The 7318-nt window shown below is 40.7% G+C and overlaps 1 long non-coding RNA gene across 1 annotated transcript in view; it reads left to right on the top strand.

Annotated features, from left to right (window-relative positions):
- LOC118452054 overlaps positions 1 to 3988 on the top strand; it is a 55815-nt gene extending 51827 nt beyond the window's left edge. The window contains exon 5 of the long non-coding RNA XR_004841697.1: positions 3521 to 3988. This is a non-coding gene — a long non-coding RNA (uncharacterized LOC118452054). The remainder of the gene's footprint in view (positions 1 to 3520) is intronic.
- Positions 3989 to 7318: the final 3330 nt, after the last annotated feature.

Below are 7318 nucleotides of genomic sequence, written 5' to 3'. Positions count from 1 at the left end.
AGGAATCAGGTTCAGAGAGTTTTTGTGTTGCTCAGATTTACAGTCCCATGTGAAACTGGTGTCTTGGCATTAGTCCATTTTTTACCGATTGGCTGGTCTAATGGGATTTATGTCCTTCACCCATGCTGTCTGAATGTACAGAGAGCCAGAAAAATCAGTAACAGACTCCCTGAAACCACAGACTCCCTGAAGTTGTAGCCTCCATCCTCCAAATCAAGTCTGTTGTCCCCCTTATTCCTAATGGCTATGTAGAACATCATAAACAATCACCAAGTGCAGCACAGTGCTGCACAGAATGAAATAAAATTAAGCTGTCGAACTTGTAAAGCTGTACTAGTTTAGCTGTAGAATTTCAGTAGAAGTATTTTTTTGGCTAAGGACTTTAAATCTGGTCTTGAAAGAGCTTCCAGTTCCCTGATTGTGAAGCCTGACCTATGGCCAAACTCAGAGCCCCAAATATCCATCTTCTTATGTTTTAAGTCAAAGAATCATTCTATGTATGCACCCCTGTAGCAAAGTAGTACAATGAAAAACACTGAAAGCACTGCTTTTCCAAAGTTTTGCAAGGAAGATTATGGAGGAGATGATTGCTTGTGGCAAGGCCAGAACACAAATGAAACAAGCCTGCTGAGACCATCATGCCTACCTCCAGTTACCCCCTTGCAAAACTCCCACAGCAGGGCCACAATCAGTGCATTTCCTAACCACCACCAAGTGACTCCAAGCATATGATGGCAGTTCTGTTGAACATACTTTCCCTAATGAAACAGGATGAGTGACATGACCCCACAAATACAGGGTGTGGGGCATAAGGATACTGCACAGCCAGATGCGGCTCATGGGGTATCCCAAGAAAGCAGAAGGAGCCTCTCTGAAATGGGTCGTGGGGCATATACCTAATGACAGTAATAGGGATAGCTACCCACACTCTCTTCAGCTTCCTTCTTACGTTGCCCACTAGCTGTAATAAAACAATCAGATGTCATTAACAGATAAACTGCATTTGGGGACACTGGCCTACTTGCATTTACACAGAATTGGGGATAACAGCTTTGTTGTTTAATAAAGGTTTGAAGCCTATCTATGGTTAAGTGCTTAGCAGTGAATGGGTACTTTTAATACTCAGAAGCATTAGAAATCACAAATAGTAACTGAAAAAGACCTTCCAATCACAAGGATCCAATATGGATAAACTTGAGATTTTTTTAGAGAGCCTTTGCTGAGACAGAGAAACATACATCTGTGTAACCACAGATGACTTTAATGAGGCTGTACAGCTAATAATAGATTGCCTTCTACTAATTGCAAAGCTATAATAAAGCTAAAATACAAATGTTCCTATTTTCTTGTCCAATAAAAGATACAAGATGCTGTACTGATATGTCAGTACCACCCAGTACACTCAAATTTCTTCCAAGATTATTTTTATTGATGTTTCTCTGACTCCCTGGTGAGCAGACTCTTAAAAGTTTTTCTCCCTTGGGAAGTCTGAACAAGGCTTTAATTTCTGTTGAAGACAGAACAAGTCAGTCTGGGATCTTGCATCATATTCTCATTGTTGTCGTATTTCCTTTCCTCTGCAGATCAGTAGCAATTTGAAAATATTAGTTAAATGTGTCCAGAGCTTGTATGGGGAAAGCTGCATTGCACATCCAGACTTGTAGGACTTGGACTGGACTTTGATCCCTTGAGGCAATCTCCTACAGTAATGGTGCAATCTGATGAACTCAGTCCCAGCACATCAGATCTGGGATGCAGCAGAGGTTGATGAGCAAACAAATGGGGACTGCATGCTATCCTAAGCATATACGCCCTATCATTTTGGAGATTGTATTCATTGTCTGACTTAAAACATGCATTCTGCATGGACTTACATTTTTTCCAGTGGCCTAGTTTCAGACTTGAGCCCAACAAGAGGACCAGCAAGGGTAAATCCTGCTCTCTCTCCTCATGACTCACAGCAAGTGGCAACTTCCCATGTATTCTTACATTGAACGTTCAGAATGCCAAGAGTCTTGTTTGATGCTGTCAGCCAACAATGTGATTTTGGTTGTCAGAAGCTCGTAAACAAAACACTAACATTCTTATATTAATCCAAGATTTCTTTTAGATTACAGACTGGCCTGGAAACAGTTAACAATAATTTCCCTGCTGCCCTGCAGCAAATTCTCCTGCAAAATATCTGCAGGTAGCTAGAAACAAATACCTACTGAGACACAGGGGCATCTGAAAACCTCTCTGCAGCCAGCAGACAAGCAGTAACAAGTACTTCTTCTGATGGCTATATGTAAAGTTAATAGTGGTTGTAGCAGTGTCAGATGGAGGAAAGGGGTTAAAGGGTTGAATACCTGAAGCCACTCTCAGATTACTTCATTCAAATCTTGGATCACAAAGGTTCGTTAATGCTTAAGTCTTTCTCAGAACATTTTAAAAAAAAAACACAAAGTAATACTAGAGTCTCAGTGCTGTGTTCACTGGTAGTAGGAGAGTGCTGGAGCTGGCATGTCATGGCTCTAGACTAAAAAATTCCAGCTACAAGGATATAAAGAACATGTGGAAGCTTCAGCAGCCAAGTGCTTGCAATCCATAAACCACAAACTGTATCTGCGCTTGTGCAGATGAGAAACACTGCAATTCATTAGTGAGGACTCTGTATTTTAAGATGGTTTTGGAGCCTGTGTGACTGCATCATGCATGAGCTATTGCCATGGTACAACTGGGCTGAGCTGTTTTGAGGGACATGTTCAAAGACATTGGCATAGTTGTGCTTATTGAGCTATACAGTCCATGACCCAAAGTATGTGTATCTGTAACAAACTGTGAGAAGAGGCCTGGGAGACAACCACAAAAATTCATACCTTCTTACCTATACTTCAGCCAGTGTAAAGAAGTAAAAAAAAAAGTCACTATGAAAAATGGAGCTGCATTTCATATTTTGCTTCTCAGCTGCAGGGAGTCAAGCCTGACAGAGCAGCTGGCTGCCAAACAACTAAACAAAACAAATACTTGGTCAAAACAAAAGTACTACCAATAAGCAGTTAACATCTAATTCTACATTAGAGCTTCACTTCCTGAAAGTCATCTGTGCACTGTCCCCTCTACAGAAGGTTACAGTGTGCCTAAATAGAATGTAATTGCTCTGGCACTAACAACCTGCTGTGAACTAACTCTGCTGGCATTATTTCATTCACAAGAACTGAGTTACTGAGTTATCTATAGTTTTGTCCAAATTAGGGCATAGAACTAGAAAAAAATTCCTTGGACCTCAGGTCCAGTCCTTCTCCTATCACAAAAAAAAATGCTCATTATCAATTGGGTGATGACCTGACACTCAAATTAATTCTTTTTTGAATCCTGCCTGAGTCGGTGGGGAAGCCTGAAGGATAACCTAGGACTAGTTGTATGGACAAGGCCATCACCATTTTCACCGCATCAGCTGATAAGAGATTTGTTTGTTCATGAATATCACCCAGTTGAAAATGTAAAATCTGACTCATTCTTTTCTTTTTTCGTTTTTTAGGCTGTCCTCTTTAATATTCAAGTGGAAATACGTTCATTCAGCTGGTGACGTGTAAAACAGAAGATATGCAGAGTACAACCAAGTTGTAGTGACTTTACTCTGAATTGCACAAGTAGTGTTAAGTATTTGAAAACAAAATTTTAACATATATTTGTAATGGGAGCCTCCATGAACTATATGCTGAACGGAATAATTCTAATACCTAAATCTTTGAGTTTTGTCAATATACATTTCCTGTCATTTGGTCTGTTCCAATGAGTCACCACAGCATAATCACATTTAGAATTATAATAAACTTGAAAAGCCAGCAATCATGAGCACTTGGTATTTATAAAATGGAGAAGTGGTAACTAGTACTTTCAGTGTAACAATTTAAGCCTGCTGAAACCTTTCCAGCCAGGACAGTTTTCCATCAGAAAATGTTGATTCAGTGGAAACTTATTGGGCTATTTCTGGTCGATCCTTAATCTTAGCATCTCTCTTTATGCTGATGTTGAAAGTATCCTGCTTAATTGATACTGTGGATGACTCCTTCTTGCTCATTTTCTCCTTCAGCTCAGACCCAGTAACTCTGTAGATCCGTCTTTGGCACTCTAGTGCTGTGCTGGTAAACATGTAGGTAAAAATTTATTTTAACAGTAGTTTCAAGTATGGAAGTTCTTTTTTTACTCAAGAGAAAATTGCAGATATGACTATGTGGTGTCACTGCTACATCCCTTCTCAGACTAGATTATTTGCCTCCATTTACTGTCAGTTGACATGACCCATGGGGTATGAATTGGATTATCGCCACTTGTATCACTAGAGTCTCCTACTGTCAAGTGGCTCCTGTGCATTCTGGGAATACTACTGTCCATCCTTTCGCTTCCAGGGCAACTGCTCCCTGTGTTTTGCATTGCTCAGAGTAACTCCTAACATGATGAACACTCCTGCCCGACTTCTTGTGAATCCAGGCAAGGTCACGTCACTCTTGTCTTCGGACCTTGCTTAGCTTCTATGTCTGCTTAATGTTGTAGCCAAAACATCCCTTCCTACTTTTACAATTACTCATCTTTAACCTTGCTTCAGACTGTCTCAGGTTTTACTTTGCCCTGCTACTTACTTCTGCTACAGTGCTAGCTGCTTTTGTCTCCCTTTATAATCCCATCGTACTGGATACAATAGCTGCCTCCTGTGCAGCTTTCCTGGGCCTCATTAACTCATGCTGAAGTTTCATATTTCAGATGCCAGTTTAAGGCTTTGGTCATAATCTTCAAAGTAGTTAATGGATCAAGCCTTAGCTACATTAAAGGCTGAATTTTGATCTGTGAACCATCATGACAGCTGCATTTCCTTGGGGCAATGTCGATTACAAAGCCTAGGAGGAAGTGTATGAAAGGGAGGAACAAGGCAATCTTAACAGAGAGAAGTAAGCGATGGAAAAAATATTCAGAAGATATTCTGCAGATCCTGACCTTTCAAAATTGGATCACTCTGAACATTGATTTCCCCCTCTATCCTAGCAAACAGACAAACCAGCAACACTGCAGCACCATCATTAAAACAAATTCTGAGTAAATTTTTTTCTAGAGAGCTACCAGAAAGTCTCCTACAAATTGCGCCTTAAATGCAAAGTTCTCGAATAGCCAAGTGCTAGAATATCTTTTCTCTCGTCTTCAGTTGTGCTGCTGCATTCACAGAATGCCCCGGTGTTAAGAGATTGTATGAAGCAGAATCAACAACAAAATGCAAAATTTTCAAATAGAAACAATCAAATACAGATGAGCAGACTCTTTTTCAAGAGGGACTTTCTATGAAGCTGATGATGACTATAGTACACAGTTTACTTTTGAAGATAAACCAGACCTTTTTGTTCCTATTCTAAGCTAAATTAATGTATTTCAGGCTTAGTGTTTACCCAAACACAAAAGACCCAGTGGTTAATCTTCCATGGAGGTTTCAACCAACTCAGTTAAACTGCTATAAACACTTCTGTAAAGGCTCTTAGCTTAGTTTATGTCAATTTGGAATCTGTTTATGGCAACCCAAAATAAACTATTCTTATACTTGACTACAAGTGTCAGCCAACCTCTTGCACCGATTTTGACTAAACTGATTTAAAACAGAATCTTAACGTAAACTAGTGTAACTTTCCTGTAAACTGGAAACTTCTTTGGTAAACTGGAATCTTCAGTGTACTGCATGTCACGTCCTCCCTCTTGTGGCTGACATGAAGATTCGCAGTGTTGGGGAACACACACTAAATGGGTTAGTCTGTCCTTAGCCATGACCTGGCAACGAGGACAGTAAACTGGCACTTATTTTGGTATTCGAAGATATATAGACACAGCTTTGTAAAAAGATAGTAACAAAATACTTGAAGTTGTTTATTTGAAAAACAGAATTTATAATTATTTTGGAATAACTACTAAATTATCAGTAAACATTTCTGTTAGAATTACTATACTTGGAGCAATGTACTATACTAATATTATATTATCCCAACATAGTATATAACTATTAGCATACTACTAATGCTAGTATAGCTTGCGCTCTGGGAGGGTACTAGAAAAGGGAAGTTGGTGAGGATGGATAAGCAGGAATTGGGGGTGGCATGTTCGAGATAGGGACAAGGAAAGAAGCTCCAGAGGACAGCCCAGAGGAATAAGGCTTGCAGATTTGAGAGATGGTCTGGAAACTACATTTCTAAACTGAGTGTCCCTTTGCATTCTCTGGTGGTAGCCAAGTGGCTGAAAAGCTGGATGCAAAGGAGATGCTGGCCTGCCTAACCTGCTCTGCCCATTCAGATACCGAAGGTGGAAATACAAACCAGTGTGACTGGTGGGTGGGGTAAGCCATGCTTCTCACGAATAAGGAATAGCTGCCTAAGGCTTCGATAGAAACATAGCTAAACTATAGAAAATAGGTTGCTGCTTTATTTGGTGCTTGCCTAATTGATTACCTGACATACCTGAGCAACTGTTAGGTGATTTTCAAAATGCTTAGGGGAGGTTTGAAGTTGCTATAGGGATTTCAGTCCTGCACTCCCAGATTAATGTAATTGTTGTGATTACTTTACTGACACTATTATAAGGTTTTATCATTTGAAACTTTGCCTAAAAAGGCTTGGTGACAGATGAGTCCTCTGTTCTCTTGCTCCACCCTGCGAGGATAAAGCTGTCTCTGCCATTCAGGCACAGCATTTGCCTCTTGCATATTGTACACATTTTGAAGAGCAAGCTGAAAGCTGGCACATCTCTCAATTTCTTCTCATTAGAGATGCAACAATCCTATCTTGTTAGGATCCACCTCTTCCATGAGAGCACCAGGACTGAGGAATGTAATAAAGTTTACCTAGAAGCAGGGAGGTTCAGGATATGGGAAGCGAAGAGGAGAAGCACCACGTAACACTTGTGCAGTGGGGAGAAAGTCCTCCTGTCCCCTGAAGTCTGGGGTTAGCATCTCAGGTCATCCACAAAAAGGTATTTGGGGAAAAGACAAAGGTAGTGGCACAGGAAGGGGTTCTCAAGGAGAAGATCGGATTAACATATAAAATTCCCCCCTTTGATACGCCAGCGGTACATACTAGCAGCCATCTACCTTGCCTTTCTTACAATAGCAAGGCAGCTTGTGGCAGAGGCAGACACTGTGGGTTTAGGAGGGCACCTGGGGTAGCTGGGAGCTCCCATGCCAAGCAGGAGACATCCCACACCCATAAGCAACCATGGGACAACATGGATATTAATGGGAGGGGTTACGTTATGAGCTATGCTAATAAGTCAGCAGTTAGCTGTAGTTTACTTCCTATGCTGCTCAAGT

This window comes from Egretta garzetta, unplaced genomic scaffold (genome assembly GCF_000687185.1).
Source record: "Egretta garzetta isolate BGI_Z169 unplaced genomic scaffold, ASM68718v1 scaffold553, whole genome shotgun sequence".
In the NCBI taxonomy this organism is placed as follows: domain Eukaryota; kingdom Metazoa; phylum Chordata; class Aves; order Pelecaniformes; family Ardeidae; genus Egretta; species Egretta garzetta.
The sequence above is the reverse complement of the archived record's forward strand: the minus strand, read 5'-3'. Positions and strand labels throughout refer to the sequence as shown.